This window comes from Pholcus phalangioides, unplaced genomic scaffold, assembly GCF_987345545.1.
Source record: "Pholcus phalangioides strain wild (caught in Gottingen) unplaced genomic scaffold, Ppha-v1.0 ptg000011l_1, whole genome shotgun sequence".
NCBI lineage: Eukaryota > Metazoa > Arthropoda > Arachnida > Araneae > Pholcidae > Pholcus > Pholcus phalangioides.
This window is the reverse complement of record NW_028301604.1, coordinates 33,437,977-33,460,321: the sequence shown is the minus strand read 5'-3', so window position 1 is coordinate 33,460,321 and position 22,345 is coordinate 33,437,977. Positions and strand designations below refer to the sequence as shown.

The window sequence follows — 22,345 nt, the reverse complement described above, 5'->3', positions numbered from 1 at the left end:
TAATCAATCGGAGACAACGCGAGTTTTCGGAATCTGAAATACGGACGCACTATTTTCACACACAAATATGGGAAACCTTGGGAGAACCGGTTATCTTGATGAATTCTACAAAAAAACCGGAACATACACAAAGGTTTGTTATAAGTCACAGTAGCAACGCCGAGGTTGCCGTCGCAGCAAGATTCAAATGACGTCATCGAAAGCAAAAGTTGAAGAGGGAAATTTCGGAGAACCCCGCTTGGCGCAGAAGCGCCAGGAAATTGCTAATGGCGCAGCAATCCCATCCCTGGACATGTGACAAAGTTTTAGAGCACTAGTCCCGCCACCAGTGCGGTTCTACATCACTCAAGTTATCCGCAGCACATTCCCAGATTACTTAAGTGATCTGCGACATAATCACGTAACACTTATATGACGTGCGGCACAGCTCCAGAACATTTGGATCCGCTAAGTATTTGAAGATCACTAGAGTGGCTCTGTAGGAGACTCAATAGGAAGAATGTTAGTTCAGGTGCCCACAAACTAGTGAAAAGTTTTACTCGTTTTTCGTGCACCGAGTAAGACGCCATTAAGAATATTTCATATTTTTTATAAAGGGTGGTTGATGACGTAAGAATCATCCAACCCCCCCCCCCCCCGTCATCAAGTCAGCAAATCGGAAATCCCCCATCCATGCTGACGTAATACTTGAATGACCCCTTACATAAAGATACTCCAAAGTTATTTTCTGAAGGTTAAAAAAAAATAGGTTCAGCTATAGCGGCTGATCGGCTCCCCCTCCTGTAAAACCAGACGTGGCTGGGGCTGTCACTTTTAAAAGCCGGGTTTTACTAGCAGGTTGTTAGGTTTATTTCTTTTTCACTCAACCGTCATGCAAATCATAACGAGATCACACATGTTTGTAATGTGTGTATATATGAACTGTTTGGGATCCTGTTTTTCTGGTTCTTAACTTATGAAACAACGCAAACATAATACTAAGACATGTTAGACGTAATATGGACTTTAGTTTTCAATGATTTCTAGTGGAGATCAATATGCTGTCGTTAAATAAATCCGTTATTTTGCCGATCATTATTCTCGTATTCTTACCGTCTGTATTCGCGCATAACCACACTTTGCCAACAAGGATTATGGGTCAAGCCACGAGTGCAGATCGGAAATTTTAAACGTTAAGTTACGTTTTTGAATCGGAAAGTTAAAAAGTCCTTCATATTCATTTTACCAACGACTAAAATCCAAGAGCCCCCAAGCAAGGAGCAGGAAGTAAATATGCAAATTTTTTTTATGGGCCCAATACATTGATTTATAGCAAAATTTTACTGCTAATATTACAAAAGGCTGAAGCTGGTTTTCTGTGGTTCCCAACTTCAAGGCGCGAATGTGAGCAGATCTCCACTTTAAAAAGTCTCTCCATAGAGAGCAAGAGACCTACAAAGGAGTACAAATGTAATTCAATCATAACGCATCACTAACTTCACTTCTGAAATATAGATGGCAGCACTGAAAAAAAATCAAACACTACATATGCACTCAGACTGTTAGGCGCGCACACACACACACTTCCAGCACAACTCCCTAGATAGTAAATTGCCCATAGATGGTAATAGACCTGAGTTGTGCTTGGATTGAAAGCCCCCCTCCCTCCTCCCCCCGGAAATCACTCAAACAATCTGGGAATGTGCCGCGGGCCGCTCAATGGAAGTAAGAATTTGCCACGAGCCACTTAATTCATCTGTAAGTATACCGGCGCCACTTGAGGCAGGCCACATTTAGGCCATGTGTTGAGCACATGTATGCTTTAAAATAAAGGGCTGTTCAAGTATTACGTCAGCAAATTTTCAGCAATTTTTAACTCACCCCTCTTGTTAGAAAAAAAATCAGCAAAACTCTAACCCTCCCCCTGTCAGCGCTCTGCCCCCTTCCTCCTAACGCTTATTGGTGGAATCTGAATTGGGGGCTTCCTCCCAGATGATCAAAAATTTATTTTTTAATACACAAAATATTTTTTACAATTTCAAAACAAAATATCTTTATATGCTATTATAATCAATTTGTTAATTTCAATGCTATTTGAAGGCTAAGAACCCGAAATTGCTCAGGAAATTCATTGCGACCCTACCTATCTAAGCCCTTGGTAACCCTTGACCCGCGGTAAACATTCGGCCTGTGCAGACCAAATGTGGCCCTGGCGTTATGTGGCCTGTCCCTAAATCTATTTTTGTAACAATGAACCAAGTGACACATTTACAGATTGCTTAAGTGACTCGTGGCACAATTCCAAACCATTTAAGCGATCTGTGGCACATTAAGCGATCCCTTGAGTGATATGTGACAAAGTTTTAGAGCACTAGTCCTGCCACCAGTGCGGTTCTACATCACTCAAGTTATCCGCGGCACATTCCCAGATTACTTAAGTGATCTGCGGCATAATCCTGGATCACTTATATGACGCGCTGCACAGCTCCAGAGCATTTGGATCTGCTAAGTATTTGAAGATCACTAGTGGTTCTGTAGGAGACTCAATAGGGAGAATGTTAGTTCAGGTGCCCACAAACTAGTGAAAAGTTTTACTCGTTTTTCGCGCACCGAGTAAGACGACATCTTTTCTTCCTTTTATTTTTCTAGGCAATGCTATTCATCACCATGGGGAATGCCTATTCTAAGAAAGATCATCCCTTCAGAGAAAAAAAAAAAAAAGGACTTTTTCAAGCGTGGCTGCAAAAAGTAAAGAGTTATAAGGGCCCTTCCAGAGGGAAATGAAAAGTTAGGAGTTTGTAAGGATGTGCGAACCCTGCTACAGTATCTCCATGAGCACCTGAAATATTTAATTAGTAATTCAATTAAATTAATATTTAATTTTCACCGTATAAGCCGCACCTCCTGCTTCCTGTCAGGATTTTTATTACCCGCAGCGAAGGGAGTTGGGCGCAGATCAAGGGTAGAAATGTACAGTGCTTATGAATGACGACTCAAAGCTTTCATAATTCCCACAGGATGATCACCGATATATACTCAATCCATAGCTTACATTCAAATTTTCTGGATGGAATACTGGAAGGAGCAAAGTACAGTGGAACTTCGGTTAAGAGCTTAATTCATTCCGCCAACGTGCTTGCTATGAGAATCAAACTTCCCCGTAGGAAATAATGGAAACTTGGATAATTCCTTCCACAGTTAGTGTCATTCACATTGAAATAACTAACAAAAACAGCATTCAATCAATAATAAAACAATAATTATACATAATACAATAAAATATACGCAAAAAAAAAAAGGTTTTTTGAAAAAAACCAAAAACCTGTTTTGGTATAAACTATTTTTTTTGTTTTTAAATAGCAATTAACATTAAAAACAATAAAATTTCTAAAAAATTATTCAAACTTCTAATAATTAATCAAAATAAAATGTTTATTAATGTAATTAATACTATTCCAGGCCTAGAAGTGAAAATTAAAAAAAAAGGAAAAATAGGAAAAAAATGGAATTGCCAAATTATTATAGCATATAAAAATGTTGTGCCATTAAGATTCACACCTTATATACTTTAATTATAGTATTATCTATAGATATTTTAAGAAACTCAAGTTCTCTAATGAATTTAAAAATCTTTCATTTTCATAGAATGTGGTATTGAAAACAATGTAAATAAGCAAAACTAAAAAGAAATTAATAAAATTTCTACTGTTACTTGAAAAGTCCAACTATTGATCGTGATCCATTTTTCCCTGTGCTTTTCGAAGAAAGAAAAAAAACCTGTCTAGGTGCCATAGAAATGTAACCCATGCATGCTTAACGTCCACGGGCCGAATGTGGCCCCGGAGTGATCTGTTGTGGCTCACAACTTCAAATCATATTTTGTAAAAATGAACCGAGCGACACTTCCAGATCGTTCAAGAAACCCTGCAGCACAGATTCAGGTCATTCAAGTGGCTCGCGTCACATTCACAGATCACCGTGGCACAGTTCCAGATTACCCAAGTTACCCCAGCTGCTGTTCTACTGCACGTAAATGACTGTGGCACATTCCTAGATCACTTAAGTGACTCACGGCAGAGTTCCAGACCCCTCAAGTACTCGTGGCACTTTTACACGTCATTCAAGTGACCCGCGGCACATTCCCTGATCGCCGTGGCACAGTTCCAGAGCATTCAAGACCCATGAAACTTTTAAAAGAACGCTCAAGTAACCTGCATCAGTTCCACATTCTTAGTATACTGCTGCACATTCCCAGATCATTTAGGTGACCCGCAGAAAATTTACAGATCACCGCGGCACAGTTCCTGAGCACTCAATTGACCCAGACATATTTACAGGTCAGCTTAACTGACCCGCGCCACATTTCAAAATCAATGAAATGGCCCACTCTCTACTAAATGTTGAACATTTTTGACGCAACACCTCCTGGCGTTACATTACACCCAAAGGACACAACGATTAGAATGGCCTGCGTATTATGTTCATGAATGTTTTTCTTTCAAGACAACGTCGTCAATAGCATACACACGAACCTAGTTATGCCTTAAAACACACATGCTAACCAATGGCCCTCAGAGTTATCTTATGTGGCCCAGGACGAAAAACAAAACCACACAAGTGGCTCAAGAGCGATCATCAAATCATTTAAGTAGGACTCATTTCCAGATTACTTCAGTGGCAAGCAGCACATTTCCAGATCATTTATGCTGCCAAAGCATATATCCAGATCACCTTTTTTTAAGTGACCTCAAGCACATTTCCAGATCACCTAGGGTGCGGTAGCCCAGGTCGATAAGGTGCTCGCCTGAAGTACCAAAGGATGTTTAGAGGTGTCGCGAGTTCGATACCCGGTTCGTCCTTGTCAGAAAACTTTCCTGACACAGGGGTACAACATAAACGGCGACATGACCACAGAAAAAAATTGCTACCGCAGGGAGTTCCCATCGAGGGGTTAGCGCACCAACCTATCGACGAGTATAAAAAACAAGCCTGCCGTTCGGAATCAGCAATAAATTGTAGGTCTGGTCTAATTAGCCCTCAGAAGAAAATGACAGCGATGCGACAAAAATGATCAAATGACCAGATCACCTAAGTGACCCCACGCACATTTCCAGATCATTTAAGTGACACCAAGCACATTTCCAAATCACTTAAGCGACCCGCTACAAACCCCCAGTTCACTTAAGCGGCTGGAGGCACATTTACATATCATTTCAGCGGCACGCTTTGAGATCACTTGAGTGGCTCGCAGCACATAGATCACCTAATGATCTGCAATACATTAACACTTTAAGTGGCTTGATGCACTTTTTATAGATTATTTCAGTGGCGATTAGTGATTATTAGATTGATTATTATTACTACTATTGTGTGATTTTAGTGATTATTTTAGATTATTTTATTCAAGTGGCCGCTGCACACTTTCAGATTATCCAAGTGACTTGTGGCACATTTCCAGATGACTGAAGCGGCCCGCGGCACATTTCCAGATGACTCAAACGGTCCGGGCACACTTTCAGACCACCTGAATGACTAGCGGCATATTACAATTTAACTCAACCTTTTCAAGAGTGTGGGGCCACTTCATTGATTTTAAAACGTGTCGCGGGCCACTTAATTAAGAGATCTAGAACAGCGCCGCAGATTATTTGTGTGATCTGTAAATGTGCCGCGGGTCACTTAATTGAAGTAAGAAGGCGCCGGAAGCCCCTGAGTGATCTGGAAAAATGCCGCGAGCCACTTAATTTATCCGCAAGTGTACAGAGGCCACTTGAGGCACGCCACATTTAGGAAGTGGGTTGAGCACATGCTTAAAATAAGGGGCCGTTCAAGTATTACGGCAGCAAAGTTTCAGCGATTTTTGACCCGCACCCCCCCTTGTTAGGAAGTCAGCAAAAATCTGACCCTCCCCCTATCAGCAAAATTTCGTCAGCGCTCTGCCTCTTACCTCCTAACGCATAGTGGTGGGATCAGAGACTTACGTGGGAGGGGAGATCTTGGTTGGGGGCACGTGCCCCCCCCCCCCCCCCAGACGATCAAAAATATATTTTTTAATAAAAAATTTTAAAGAAAATATCTTATTATAATGATTTTGTTAATTTCAATATTATTTGAAAGCTAAGAACTCAAAATTTATTTTTAAGAAATTCATTGCGACCCTACCTCTAAGCCCATAGGTAATCCTTGACCCGCGGTAAACACTTGGCCTGCCCCTCTCAAACCTAATTTTGCAAAAATGAACCAAGTGGCACATTCACAGATCGCTTAAGTGACCCGTGACACAATTTAAGACCATTTAAGAGAACCGTGGCACATTTAGAGATCCCTTGAGTGATTTGTGGCATAGTTTTAGAGCACTGGCGCGGCCACCAGTGCGGTTTTACGTCACTTAAGTTATCCGCGGCCCATTCCCAGATTTACTAAAGTGATCCGCGGCATAATCATGGATCACTTGTATAACGCGCGGCACAGGTCCAAAGCACTTGGATCCGCTAAGTATTTAGAGATCACTAAAGTGGCTCAGTAGGGGACTCAGTAGGGAGAAGTTCAGGTGCCCACAAACTAGCGAAAACTTTTACTCGTTTTTGGCACACCGAGTAAGATGCCATTAAGAATATTTCATATTTTTATAAAAGGAGGTTGATGACGTAAGCATCATTCAACCTCCCCCCCCCCATATCTATGCTGACGTAATAATTTAATGACCCCGAAAATAAAGAAACCTGAAAGATATTTTTCTGAAGGTTAAAAAAACCCCCCATAAAACCAGATGTTGCTCGGGCTCTGCCCCGTAAAGCCGGGTTTTTCCTAGGAATAGAACTTTTGCGCCGTGTGCAGCGTGAAAACGCTGATTGGTTAAAAACTTGAAATTCAGGTTTTTTGACCAATCAGTTTTCCCGATGCGCCCACTGTAGAAACCTGTTCCTATGAGCAGGTTTTCCATGCCGTGCGCAACGTGAATCACCCAGCGCGACACGGCGTCTCCACACCAATAAATAAGGCACTGCTGTTTTCCTACAGAGCGCAATACGGCTCACGACAACACTTTACGTCGGGCCTGACTGGCGGATTGCTTCTGAAGGAGTTGAATGCGTCGTGTGCCGCGCGTTTCACCGATCTTTTCATTTTTGTTGTGCTCTTTCCCTTTCCGTCAAACCGGAGCATGCAGCCAATAGAGTAGCTGACCCCAGGGCCATATACTACAATATAGCCGCCCTGATCTGATACGCCACGCTTTTAAAACAAAGGCGTAGCGTGATTATGTAACACATTTCTGCTGACGTGAAATGATCCAGTTCGGTTCGCGTGGCGCGAAACGCCTAATAGGAAAACACGGCTTTGAACGCTCATTACGAGATACAGAGAGAGAAACCTATAGTCTCTCATGGAACCTCTTGTGTGTGGATAGAGCCTGTCCCTAACCTCCCCCCCCACTTTTTTTACCTTCTTATTTATGACAACCGATCTCCCAAACAGATTCTCTTTCCTCACTGGACTTTCCTCACAGTTTTTAGCACTTTGACTATATGGTGCGGTGCGGGGGCGAAAAGATACACTTGTCGTCGTCCCCTGCTCCAATGGAACTGAAAAAAAAAATTCCCCTCTTTTTTTCAGTAGCGAGTTGGGATGTGAATAAAACACGTGAAAGAGGGACCAAAAGCAGTGACATTTTGCGGTTTCTCGGAATTTTCGTAGTGAGACAACGGCTGTAAACAAAAGGAGGAACGGATAAAATAGGAATAGCAGGAAAGAATTGGAATAAAATAGGACGACTGCGACGAAAGTAGGAAAATAGGAGGGCATTTCTAAAAAGTAGGAAAAATAGGAGCGCTGCGAGGTCTGCTATTCCCATATTAATTAATAAATATTTCTTACATTTTAGCAAAAACCAACTTTTGCAATTTCATTATTTTTTGCTTAACTGGATGGATTACTGTGTGTTTGAAAATTCTTTTAATGTTATTATTAATCATATAATATAAAGCTGTTACTCCAGTTACTTACAGTATGCTTAATTAGGAAACTATTTTGCAAAAACTATGATAAAATTAAGTGATTATAATGTATTTAATGAAGCACAAATAATGCAGATTAATTAGCGATGATTTACAATATACGTGGTGATTATAACTAAGGTTCTGATATCAAAACACTAAAAAAAAGAACGATTGTCAGAATGAATTGAAATTGAAATGAATATTCCTGAAGAAATGGAATTTTATTTGGTAAAGGGAAAAAAATATTTAAAAATGTAAAATTAATGATATCATCCAACACATGAGAAATTTGCTTGCAAAATGGAAAGTATAGCCAGTCATGGCAAAACGATAACTTAATTATAGTATTGCACGACTTCGTTTTTTGTGATGTTTCCATGAATTATGAAGTAATTGAACAAATAACTACAACTTACTCAAGAAATGTTAAATATGTTGTCTACCGTGTTCTGGCTATGAGGTGAAACAAAAATTGTTCAACAACAGATCAGCGTATGCCATGGTCGATGTGGATGCGCTTGCAATTCACCTTTATTAAACCAAATGTGTCCCCACATTAATATTCCTGAGAAACCTCTAACATATAGGGGATGCGCTGAAGCTTGCAATTCACCTAGTTTGCAATCCAATCACTCCCCCACAGCCAGAAGTTGCAAGGGTTAAGGTCAGGTTAACTGACGGCCAGCCAGGTGTCGTGCATCCTGTTATTGTTAAAATAGGTCTTCAGCAGCTGCTCTGCTGGTACTGCAATGTGCATCTTGATAGAAGTTCTATTCACACACTGGTGATGTGGAAGTGCCGAAATGTGGTTGCAAAACTAGATTATACTGCTGGCCAAGTACAGCATTATCTACTTGCACATTTTGCACTTTTTTTGCAAATGAAACTTCCATTGCTTCAGGAGTATCCATGCAAATTTTCAAGTCATTCTGATCAGTACTTATTGTAGTTTTGGAATTGAAACTTCAATTATAACCACCCTGTATATAGCTGATTACTTTTCATAAATCTGTTACTACTATACAGTAAAACCTTGATTAACTAGGCTTAACAGTGTGTGTGTGACAGTATAAAAAAAAAAACAACTATTAAATATTAAGACTGGGAGATATACAGTAGGAGATGTGCAACTTCTTATGGGAAAGAAAATGAAAATGTATGTGAGGTAATGTAACTACTAGTACACTATAGTTCGTTTCAGGTTAACTTTGCAGTGGAGAGAAAGGTAGAGAGTGTACTCCGCCGCCGCAAAATAAAGTTCCCATAAATCTGAGTTTTATGATGATCATTTATACAGAATATTTCAATTTTTTTAATGATTTTGTGAAAAAAAAAGGAAAAATATCGTTTTGAACCGATGTTTCTTCGTTTGAAATTTTTAAATTAGAAAAAAATATTGGTTACCATTATCCAAAAATCTATAGCAACCACAACGACATTTTCGCGGTATCCTAGAAATCGTCCATACCTTACCCAGGCAGCGCATCGATACATTGGTTAAAAGGCTTTTGTTGCCATAGCAACAAGTGATGAGGTTCCCTCGTAGCTTCCTCTTCACTGCAAAGTTAACCTGAAACAGACTATAGTCTGTCCTAGGACAGCTGTTGTCTATTGGATTATAGGACCACCTGCCCCTAGCATGATGGTGTCACTACTGTAGCTGCTTCTGAAGGATAAGCAGTAATTCACTTAGATGTGCAAACTTTTGGAATCCAGAAATACCCAGATTATCTCCCGAGAGGGGTGCCCCCTAGTCTTAGACCTGATCAAAGGGAAAAAAAAAAACTTCATAAAAATGTTTTTACCCCATTTATTAAGAAAAAGTTCCAACCTCCCCAGGCAGGTTGTGCATTGTCCCCGAGCAGAATATAATTGAATGTCAGTCTTTCCATGAAGAATAGAGAAATTACATCTACACACTGTTCATAAAACATAAGTGTTTCCTTTCAGGGATGCTATCAGTGATTGATAATCTTGGGTATATGAACTCTTAAAAGCAGTATTCTGACTATTCTGATGACATATTTAATCAGAGGAAGCAAAATACCTCAAAATTCAAAGCTGCTGACTAAAAAACGTATTGTGAAGGGAAAAAGAAACCCTGTGAGATAATACACAACTACATTTAGATGTGTGATGCAATCCTTATTCATGAATTTGTTAAAGATAGAGCATCAGAAAGTAGCCAAAGGTTAGAAAATGTTGTAAGAATGAGATATATATAACTTTAAATAACTAAGATACTTCATATGAAAAAAAAAAAAAATTTATATATATATGTAAGTACATTCCATTAAAATAATGAAATCAGGTTATTTCTTACACATAGGCTGAAAAAAAAGTTCAACTTTTTTTTCTGTCGTTTTGATCGCTTTTCATGATTTTTTTCGAAATAGCACATAGAAAAGTTTATTTTTTACATTTTTTCAACTACTTAAAATTACATTTTATTTCTAGCAGACAATGGGTTGATAACTTATAAAAATTTTAGTTTGAAGTGCTTTTTAATTCTTGCCTGTGAACTGCAAAAATGCTTCCTGTAACAGAGTGGACAGAAATGTTAAACTTAGATTAAGCACACAATTATTCTAAATAGTTATTTTTTCAACAATTATATAGACAATATGAAAGGTATTCCAGACTTTTATGACATCTGGAAAACATCCACCCTATGAGGAAATTCGAAAAAAAAAATTTCTTTTGTTTGCACTGAGTACAAGGTCCATCAGAAAAAAAGTGAACAACATTTATTTCATATGCTTTCATCACTTTCAAAATCGGTTCCAAATGAGCCCAAATAGATGAAGGTCCATGCTTCGAATTGGGCGACACTGAGCAGAACGAAATTGGCTTCTCGCATTCCCCAACACACAGCACACAGGTATGAAGATTAGGATTATCTTCATACCTGTGTGCCATTCTGGGCCTCCTGTGGTTGCTCCACCGGAATCTATGAAGGCTGCGCTGTCGTTATGCTGTCTCTTGATTCTGTAGGTTCGTCGTTTAGAAGAATGGAAGGTTTGACTTGATCGATGGATGTCTTTACCATTTTTATTGATTTTGAAAATCCAGGGATCCCACTCAAAAAATGAGAAAAAATAGGAAAACGCAAGAATAAAAAGTAGGATGGGGGAGGGTAACCCCCTTGAAATGCAAACTGTTGTTTCACCTATTTGCACCATAATTTTGAATGATGAATGTTACTGTCCAAGACCACGAAGTAATAAATACAAAATTATTTTTCCCATCCAGACAGAAGTTTTTAATGACTACTATACTTGTTGAACCCTCAAACTAAGCAAATGAAAAATTAATCAAATGGTCCGCATACACACACCCCCCTCCAAATAATCTTAAAAATAACTGCTTTGGCAGAATCATTAATTGCATTCTTCAACATTTGTAATATATCAATGATTTCCTGCTCAATTAAAATCAATTACACAAATTTTGTCTATAGGATTTAGTAGGAAAAGTAGGACAAAAACTAGAAAGTAGGACAAAAACTAGAAAGTAGGACAAAAGTAGGACATTTTACCAAAAAGTAGGAAAAGTAGGACGAGTGGGAGCCCTGGAAAAAAATTTTATCACTTCTGTCCACAACTGGAAAAAGCCCATCGTATGGTGGTCGTAGTGGGGCTTGAACTGCGTGATGCCATAGGAAAACATGACCGCATGGACAGAGTTCTTGGCGAATGAAAACCTTTGGCTTTCCGTGACATCCTGTTGGCGATAAGCTTTTCATAAGCTAATTTGTCTACTCCGCTACGTCTTCCAAAAACAACCAATGAAACAGAATGGAAACTATGATTTAAAGTAAAGTTTTCTTAGTTAAAAAGGTTTTGAAATTTTAAATTAAATTTAATAAGTTATCCATTGAATTTAACCTTTTTACCATTCTCCCCATCCTGTTATTTTTTTTCAGTTAAATATTAAAGTTTAATAGCGGGGTCATTCCATATCAAATCACCTGGCAAAATGCCAAAATAACACATAGTCTCAGATTTCAATGAATTTTTTTCTATTTGCTGCTTTTACCATCCTTATTAACCATGTGAAATATTATTTGCATATCTCAAACTTTGAGAAAAAAAAATGTCGAAATTTATCAAAAAATAATGCTGATGACTTTTCCGAGGCTCAATTTTTAAGTGACATTGTTTGAAAAAATAAATCATAACTTTTTGAATTTGATAAATAGAACAATTTGCATTAAATAAACACTACAACATTGATATTTATTCACATCATTATATTGGTATCTAATAAAAAATAATATTTGTGTTTAGTTTCACAATACTGCAATGATTTTTATAACTGACTATGCGCATTTAGTACCTTCAATATAATGTATTTTTCAAAGATAAATGTTTGGAGATATTCCGCAGGGTTTTGGACAAGCATTGTCCTAAATACAGTACCCGCTTCATAGGCCTAATCATACATGAAAAATAAGATGTGAAATAGAAATAACATTTACAAACTAAAAAATTGAAAACAGTTTATTTAAACAGTTACATACGAGTGATATTAATTTACTATCAGATTTCCAGCCTGAAACCATAAATTTGGTGAAACAATTAACTTAGGAAAAAAACCAAATGACACCTTTTTGAACTATTTTTAATTTAGTTTTTATTTTCTGTTAGTATTATTTTTTAATATGTTAGTATCATGGAAAAGAAACCAAAAAAACCAAAGGTTTCCACATAACATTTTGAAAGTTGGAGGTTTTGGAGAGTTTCAGACAGTTTTTCCCACGTGTCCTGTCCAAAACCAGTTTTGGATGTCGAAAACCGCAACCCTGATCAGAAGACAGGGTTCATACAAAATTTTCAAAATGAAAAGTAAGGAGTTTTTAAGAACTTTTTAAGGAGTTTCAAGCAGTTTTTAAGGAGTCGTGGCAAACTTCATAACTTACAAGTTTTACAGCAAAAAAAAAAGGGCGGGGCACATATGCAAATTTATTTTCAATTTGCAAACAAACTTTCCCTCTTCCCAAAAATATAGATGTAGAAGTGGTTAAAAAATTACATGTTTTGATTTGTTACCCGACATCATAAGAATTCATAAAATAATCAATCCACAGACATGCTTTCTGTCGTCACCAAAGTGGTCTAAAACCTTCAAGTATTAGTCAAAAATATAACTCGTAACAGCATCACATAAATTATAAAAATTATAAAAGTGATATTCATTCCCTCTCCAATTATTCAAAATAAAAACCACAGCCGACAAAGATTTTTCTTACAAAATTTATATTTGCAGCAACTCTTCAGGGTTCATACAAAATTTTCAAAATGAAAAGTAAGGACTTTTTAAGGAGTCATAGGGCCACACCCCCTCCGGAAAAAAAAATTGCACCACTAGACAATAAAAGAAGCCCACAGAAAAACAAAACAAGCCCACATGTGAATTGATTTTCATTTAAATGTCTTTTTTCTTTAATTTCTATTTCAATGTTTCCAAGATTTCAACTTTCAGAATAAAGGGTATGATTGGTAGGAATTTCAGCTGAAAAGGAAGAGATATGCCGTGACTGTATGCGCAAGTAACAAGCGACAAGAGAACACAAATTTGAACAGTAACAGAGCATGATGATCAAGATTAGGTATTGAGAAGTGTAGTAAGAAAGAAGAGAGTTGCGGTAGTATATAGTATTAAAATGATTTAAAGAAATCGGAAGTGATGTACTGAGTTTGCAATAAATTTTGTTTTTATCTTGCTTGAGCTGTGGCCACTTCTGCCAGAGAGATACAAATAAAACGCCACAACAGGCAAAATGTCCAACGCGGTGGCTAAGAAAAAGATGCCCATAAAAATATGGATGTCATATTTCAAAAATACAGCAACCCAATTAAAAATGCAATGATCTGCGGCATAATCACGGAACACTTATATGACGTACGACACAGCTCCAGAGCATTTGGATCCGCTAAGTATTTGAAGATCAATAGAGTGGCTCTGTAGGAGACTCAATAGGGAGAATGTTAGTTCAGGTGTCCACAAACTAGTGAAAAGTTTTACTCGTTTTTCGCGCACCGAGTAAGACGCCATTAAGAATATTTCATATTTTTTAAAGAGGGTGGTTGATGACAATCATTATCCCAACCCCCTCCCCTCCACGTCATCAAGTCAGCAAATCGAAAATCCCCCCCCCCCCAATCCATGCTGACGTAATACTTGAATGACCCCTAACATAAAGATACCCGAAAGTTATTTTCTGAAGGTTAAAAAAAGTGGATTCAGCTATAGCGGATGATCGGCTCGTCCCCCCCCCCACCTGTAAAACCAGACGTGGCTCGGGCTGTCACTTTTAAAAGCTGGGTTTTACTAGCAGGTTTTCTATGCCATGCGCAACGTGAATCACCCAGCGCGACACGCCATCTATTCATCAATATGAAAAGCAGTACGACTATTTTCCTACAGAGCGCAATACAGCTCACGACATCGCTTTACGTCAGGCGTGATTGGCAGACTGATTCTGGGAGAGTTAAGCGTCGTGTGCTGCGCGTTTCACAGCGATCTTCCCTTCTTTTTTGTGCTGTGTCTCTTCCATTTAAACCGGAGCATGCAGCCGATAGAGCAGATGACGCCAGGGTCATATACTATATAGCCGTCCTGAGCTGATGCGCCGCACTTGGAAAATGCAAATGCGTAACGTCATTATGTAACTCATTTTTGCAGACACGAAATGATCCAGTTAGGTTCACGCGGCGCAAAAAGCCTACTCCTAGGAAAACCTGGCTTCAGGGATGAACGCTCGTTACGGGCATTATTACATTACATTACGTTACATTCTCTCTCATGGAATCTCTTGTGTGTGGATAGAGCCTGTTCCTTTTCTTTTTTGCCTTCTTAATTACGGCAACCAATCTGCGAAACAGATTCCCTTTCCCTACTGGACTTCAGTTTTTAGCATTTTAAGGCGCGGCGGCGAAAAGATACGTTTGTCGTCTGGCGTCGTCCCTTACTCGAAATTTCTTTTCCTTTCTTCTTTTTCAGTAGCGAGTTGTAATGTGAATAAAACACGTCAAAAAAACTGCGGAAAGCAGTGACATTTTGCAGTTTCTCTGAATTTTCGTAGTGAGATATTGGCTGTAAGCAAATGGGAAGGAGGGATAAAATAGGAATAGTAGGAGAGAAATGCAGTAAAAAAAAAAAAAAAGATGATTGCGGCAAAAATAGGAAAGCTGCGAGGTCAGCACCCAGTATACTGCGTAATATAGGAGGTTCGAGACATCGTTTCGCCGCATAAGTAAAAACTTTCTCACCACTGGGCATGGGGAAATCTTCGGCTACTGGTTCAGCGGAGTGATGTCCTTCTACGAACCATCGATTTCCAACACTGACCAGTTTGCGACATAGGCAGGAAAACACGTCAAAACTAGCGATTCAGTAAAAAATCACATTTTTAGAAGCAAAAGCGTATAATCGTATTAATTTATCAAGTACGACCAAATCGTAATGGTTGGCAGGTATGCACAACCATTGGATGCTCTAATCCCATCCCCTGCTTTCACATTTCCTATTATAATGGGAGAGAGCGTTTTTTTTTCTCTTTTCTTCCTCTTTATATTCGGGGGAAGTTTCCTCTTATTTTTCTAGGCAATGCTATTCATCACCGTGGGGAATGCCTATTCTAAGAAATATCATCCCTTCAGAGAAAAAAAAAAGACTTTTTCAGGCATGGCTGCAAAAAGTAAGGAGTTATAAGGGCCCTTCCAGAGGGAAATGAAAAGTTAGGAGTTTTTAAGGAGTTTGTAAGGATGTGCGAACCCTGGAAGATATTGAAAGTGCTAAGACTTCTTAACGAAGTGTAAAATCAATCAGAAGGGAATTTATAGATTGATTTATTAGTAAATATATGTGTTCCTCCAACTGTTAATTAAAGTGGATCCTGCATATAACGTTTTTCAAAAAACCGTTATAAAAAATGTTGCAAACACTTGAAATGTTCAATCTTAATGAGAATTACTTATTGTTGTTATAGACCACGGAAATAAGTTGTACAGAGTAAAAAACTTTATAAATTGGAGGAACATTATAAGCAGGATCAACTGTATATTTGTTTTAGATTTATTACATTATTACATTTAGATTTAGGTGCAGAATTCGATACGTTAAATTCTCAGTGCTAATGAGCTTCTTTGTAAGCTTTTCCTACTAGTAGACAATGAAAGTAAATGAACCTTTGGATAGAACATGTTTTTAGAAATGAACTACTTGATTCACAGATACCTTTTTCTCCTAAGCAGAACATGGCCCACAGCTCAGTCTCAATGAAGAAATATAAACAGGCGATCAAAAACCTGAGGCATGCTGGTAGAAAATTCAGAAATACCAATGCATTATGGGGGGGGGGTGTAGCACTTAGAAATTCCGAGATCTCCACATTATCATAGAAACGTCACAGCAGACCGCAAGCAGCAGCAACTTTTAATCCATTTGGCGCCACCATATTTCCTGGCAACATTTAATAATGGATATATTAAATTCAACTTCATCTCAACAACCACCATTGATACAGTGGGAAGTTCACGGGACACTTAAAACAAAGGTTATGAGTTCGAGTCCCTTCGAACGCGTCCAATTTTTTTCCCCTAACATCTTCGTTTGAAAAATTTAATCTCTTATTACATTTAATTTCTTTTAACCATTGCACAGGATAAATACGATTTATTATATTATAATTCACCACAAATTGTCAGATGCACGGGAATGGGTGGGGGGTTGTTCCCAAACACAGCAAACTTGGCGATACAGGGGAATGGGGACCACCCCCGTATAATAAGTTATCGTTTATTTAATCCAAATGTGGTTCAGTTGCATCAAGTTGACAATGGTAACGGCCCACGAAGCGAGCGCCCTGCTATCATTTATTGATTCATAGAGTGTCGACCCATTCCTTTGTTATTGGTTCATAATGATAAATATGAAATCAAACATAGAACTTGTGTTTGGGCAAGCCACTGTATTTATTGCATGTCAATTATTATATAATATATCATTATTATTATGATCATTATATTATAGTATTGTTAAATTATATTGCAATATTATCGTGTGAGCAAATGAGACGTAATGACAAAATAGAGATATCGTTAATAGACGCTGGTGTTTGGCAATAAGTTGCCAAACATAACAGCAGGAGGTACACTTTTTCACAGTAGCCTGATTCCGATTGGCTGATAATGTAAGAATAAAAACTTACAATTTCTAAGCGTCAGTGGGGTGAAGGACAATTTTTTTTTCAAGATAATTTTTTTTGAGAGGGATCCACTTTCACTCAAAAAGGACCCAGATTTTTCAAATGTCCCGGGACCCAGGTAAATTAGAGTACAGTGGCATCTCTGACATAATAATACTACTATTATCCACAATTCTAGATTGTCAAAATTAATCATGAACGCTTAACAAATTTTAGATGGAGTTCATACGGAGTTCAGTATTCCAGTCTTCTTGACGGGGACAAAGAATATTCTCGGAGTACCATTATAAATTACTAGAAAATGAGGATAATTTTCTTTTTGATAAGCAAACTATTTAGAGATTATTATAATACATGTTATTACATATATTCTTGAGACTACTCTCTAGAAAGACTTCCATAACTGGAGAATATTCTGAAGGACTTATTAATAACTTGAGAATAATTGTTACTGTTGATATTCCCCAGTAATCTCAGGGCTGTCTTAAGAGCATCGTGGGCTCCAGGGCCAAGTGGTTTTTCTGAGGCCCTACCAGGTAAATTCTAGAATATTTCAAATCTTTTTTGTGAGGCCCCTCTTCTCTTCAGGTGCCCGGGTGGGCCCATGCATTAAGACGGCACTGTCCTTCCTAACAATATTCTCAAGGATATTATATATAACTATATTATAAATAACAAGACTATTCTGATCAAGAACTTACAAGAATATTCTTTTAATTTAAGTTATTTATAATAGAAATTCCTCCAGAGAATATTTTCAAATATTCTCCTGGATGAGAATATACTTCTGAAGATTATTGTAGAGAACTTTACATCTCTAAAATAACCTTAATAAGCTATGCAATTAATGATTTTACCGAAGTAAAAGTTGTAATCTACTACATTTGTATTATTTTGTAACATTTTAATGATTCCCATTCATTTGAAAATAGTTACACAAATTTTGTTGACAAGATTTAAAAAAAAAAATAAGATGAAAACATAGAAAATTTTAGTTTACCAAAAAGTACGAAATAGTAACATAATGATATCTCTATGTCATTTTGACCATAAGTAAATATCTGATTATCAAACAGGGGGGGGGGGGGGTTCCTCCCTTTATCCTCTTATGACATTCACTCAAATTCTGCATTAAATAAAACTTTTTTTAGCTTTCATCATGCATGTTCCTTTCTATAATAGATTGTATTGATTGATTATCTCCCAAAGCAAAGATTGTATCATTTTTTCAGGTCATTTGAGGGTAGGGCTGTGTGTGGGACATGTGGTTTATTTGTCTCTTGCTTAGTTTGAGAGTTCAAAAACTCATTTTGTGTCAATGTTTTGAGTAGTCATTAAAAACTTCTATCTGGATAGAAATAATATTGTACTCACTACTTCATGGTCTTAAACTATTCAATGTAAAGCGACTAACATTCATCATTCAAAATTAAGGTGCACATTTTATACATAGGTGAAAAAAAAGTTTGCATAACAAAACAGTTGGATACATAAACCTATTCTAGGTTTGGTGATTCAAATGCTGCCCAATAACATTCAATTGTTTTCTGTATTTTTAACACATGCAGAGGCATAAACAATGCTTAGCATTTATAATGCACATAGCAAAGAGCTAGAAATGAAAATGCTTCATTTATCAAAAACGATGATTCTGGAATTGAACAGTAAAATGTAAACTAATCTTTTTAAAGAAAAGATGGAAAACATAGTAATACGATCCGGGTCATTACACCTTGCGATCGAAATATTTTGCATTGTGCTTTTAAATGGTCTCGAAAGCACGTCATTCTTAAAACTTACATACCTTAATGATTTGATGTGAAATGTGGAAGAAAGTTGACAACATGGACTGTAGAAGACTCAAGAAAAGAATGTAATATATGTATGTTGTGAGTTGAGACAAGAGAATTATCTGTGGTTGCTAGTGCACTGTTTACACCAAAAGCTGTTTTTGTTACCAAGTCATTTCTGTCATTTTGGTTTCTCTCTGATCAATCGTATAGGATACTGAAAGTGCTATGAAAAAATTGATTTAATTTTTTTTCAAAATAAGAAAAATTTGAGTTTTTTCCCCCATCCCCATGAAGTTTTGTTGTCTTAGGTGGGCTGCCTCCCCTTCCGTCCTACTTTTACAAATTCTTTGAGTGGACGCCTGCATATCGATATATGTAAATCATAATTCAAGGTTGACGATATACAACAATCTAACATTTTTAATATCGTCCAGTCCTCGCTCCCAGATTCAGATGTGAAAATATGTGGGAGTTACATGGTGGTATATCAGAGTTGTAGACCATCAAGGAGGGGAAATAGCTACGCAAGGATTTATATGAGACAAGCATCAATTTTTAACCACTTCAAGTAAAAGGTTTTAACAAACTTTAACCACTTCAAGTAAAAGGTTTTAACAAACTTTAACCACTTCAAGTAAAAGGTTTTAACAGTGAATTTGGAAGATCTCTATTTAATGAATCAGCAATAAATTTGATAACCTTCTCCTCATCGCACATTAAAGAAAGGAGAAAAAAAAAGAAATAGAATGAAAATGCATTACAGATAGCAGAAGTTTTGTTTTCAAAGTTCTCTTTCGGTCTTCCATGTACCCAGTAGAAAAATACATTAAAGAAATGAGGGAAAAAAAAGAAATTAATCAGAAGAGCACTTAGGAAATATATAAATTAGGAAAATATACTTAGGAAATATATAAATGCACGTAGCTTAATTATATTTGTTTCAGATTTATCAAGTGTTAAATTCTCAGTGTTAATAGATGTCTTTGCAAGAAAGCTTTCTCTATCACTGGAAAATAGAAGCAAAAGAACCTAGTCATAACAGCTAGTTAATTTTTCAATGAACATTAATAGTATTACATGTTTCTAGAAATGAATTATTTGATTCACAGGGATGCCCGTGAATGATGGGAGAGGAACCACATTTCAATTTTTTTCGAGACTCACTTTCCCTCGAGAAAAACCCAGATTTTACCATAACCTGGGTTCTTGGACCCAAGTAAATTAGAGTACAACTGCATCTCTCAATGTTTTACACATTTTTCTTTGAATTCTCCCAGAGATTATTTTGAGATATGCCACTGTATTTGGCATAATTTGCTTTGAGAGATCTAAAGCAGAAAGAAATGATAGTTGTCATTTTGCAATATACTGGTGCAATCTGTTGTAAAATAGATGAGTCAATACCAACAGAGCAGGAGGCTTCGTTTCAGATCAGGTAACCCTACCTACAAGCGCCACAGATGTTTGTCAGACATGACAGTGAGCCCCTATTGATGTTCCGATGTTCCTGTTCAGTGTTTTCCTAATGGTTTTTTTTTTTTTTTGACAAACAATTCTGCAGAGCCACCGATGAACGATGCCTTGGGAAAGGGAGCCGTAAGTGGCAAAACTTATTAAAAAACCACTATAATACTGACATGGCCCTCACATGGGTGGGGCTGACAGGGTTCCAGCCCTGAGGCTTGGGACAATTATTTTTTTGCTTTTTCATGCTATAAATTAACTATAGAAGGGCCCGTGGAAAGTATGACCGGCAGGCCCATAAAGGATCCAAGCCTAGGGACCCTGCTCCAGGATGTGGGGGGGACCATGAACACAGTAACACAAAACTTGTCCCAGACTGCCAAATGGACTAGAAGAGATCTCTACAATGGACCAAGTTCTGGCATTCAATCAATCAGTGACACAAATCATATAATTACAAATTTCCTAATATAAGATTCATTAAATTTATGACTGTAAAATTTTTACTTGATGATACAAAGTCGTGTGGGGTGGATTTTAGACCATTTTTAAGAAATAGAATAGAATTGTCTCTTGAGAAATTTGGATAGCTTGCTTTGTTTTCTGGGGTCAATTCTCAATATATGATATACCTTTACATCGCCAAACTTTTGACCAAGCAAAAACGGCTATACACTGCCAACACCATCGTTTGGAACATTTTAAATCATCATCGGGTATTCTTTTTGTTTAGCGGTAACCCTAGCAAATAGTGTCAAATTAGGTCGGGTAATGAAAAAAAGCCAAGAAACAAGTATACAATAAATTGGGAATTTAACGTTCTATTTATAAATATATGAGAGGAAGTATTGTAAAATATGAACCAAAATCTGGAGATTTTCCTCAGTGTGAAGATATATAACTTTAATCATGAATAAGAAAAACAATCAGTGCTGAATTGAAATAGAAAAGTCTGGCGAACAACTTTCTCATTCAGGAAATATCCAAGCTCACTTTCACATGGATTACTGGACAAAAACCGAAGTCCAAGGTAGCCTATTCGGCTAAACATCGAAACTTGATATTTGTTATGTGGTCCTGCTCCTATAAATAGGGATACGAAGTCTAGAGGAAAAATAAACGATGCACTGAAATGAAAAGTTTCGCGAAACGAATCGAACGATTACAAAAACAAATCAAATAGGACATTCGGTTCAAAGAACTGCTCATGGTTTGATAACACAAAACTGATATGCTAATCGACTTAGAATTCAGACGTTTATATAAGTATGAGCATATTTCTTCGCTAGTTTCTGAAAAAAGTAACAAAACTTCGATTAAGTTTTATTTTCTGGTTTTCTTATAGAAAAAAAATAAATTTATCTACTCACGCTTACTCCTATACGGATCTAAAACACTGCGAAGTTATTTTCTACCACCGTTCCTCTTTCACCGTCAACGTGTAAAAGAATTGAATGTCTAACTGGGGATTGGTTATCTAGAGATTGGGAAGATGGCGGGGAATAGAACACCAAGCCGGCGATTCATCGAATTTTTCCAATATCATACGTCCCGTTTCAAACGGGACATGTAGGATTTTTTTTTCCCTCGTAGCATATTTCGCACATGCACCGCGATTACACGATTTTTTTCAGTGGAGAGCCCTATTCAGCCAATCACGTCGCTTTTTGTTTTTGATTTACGATAATTCCTGTAAATATCGTACGATTGTTGTGCTTTCCGTCACAAATAGGCTGACCATATTTATTCGAAAGACATACGGGACATTAGGATTCCAAATACGGGAAAATACAGGACATTGCCAATTATCGCCAAAAACGACGCCAAAACCAAATAAGGTTGCCAAATATTGTTGCAATTGCGGAAAAATCACAATGGCGGGAAATGATGCATTGCTGCAA

General features: G+C 37.4%; 1 protein-coding gene across 1 annotated transcript in view; it reads right to left on the bottom strand.

The window, feature by feature from the left end:
- The window catches only part of kra (basic leucine zipper and W2 domain-containing protein kra), a 236,988-nt gene extending 215,027 nt beyond the window's left edge, over positions 1–21,961 (bottom strand). The window contains exon 1 of the mRNA XM_089239488.1: positions 21,815–21,961. The gene's annotated coding sequence lies outside the window, so the exon portion shown is untranslated. The remainder of the gene's footprint in view (positions 1–21,814) is intronic.
- Positions 21,962–22,345: the final 384 nt, after the last annotated feature.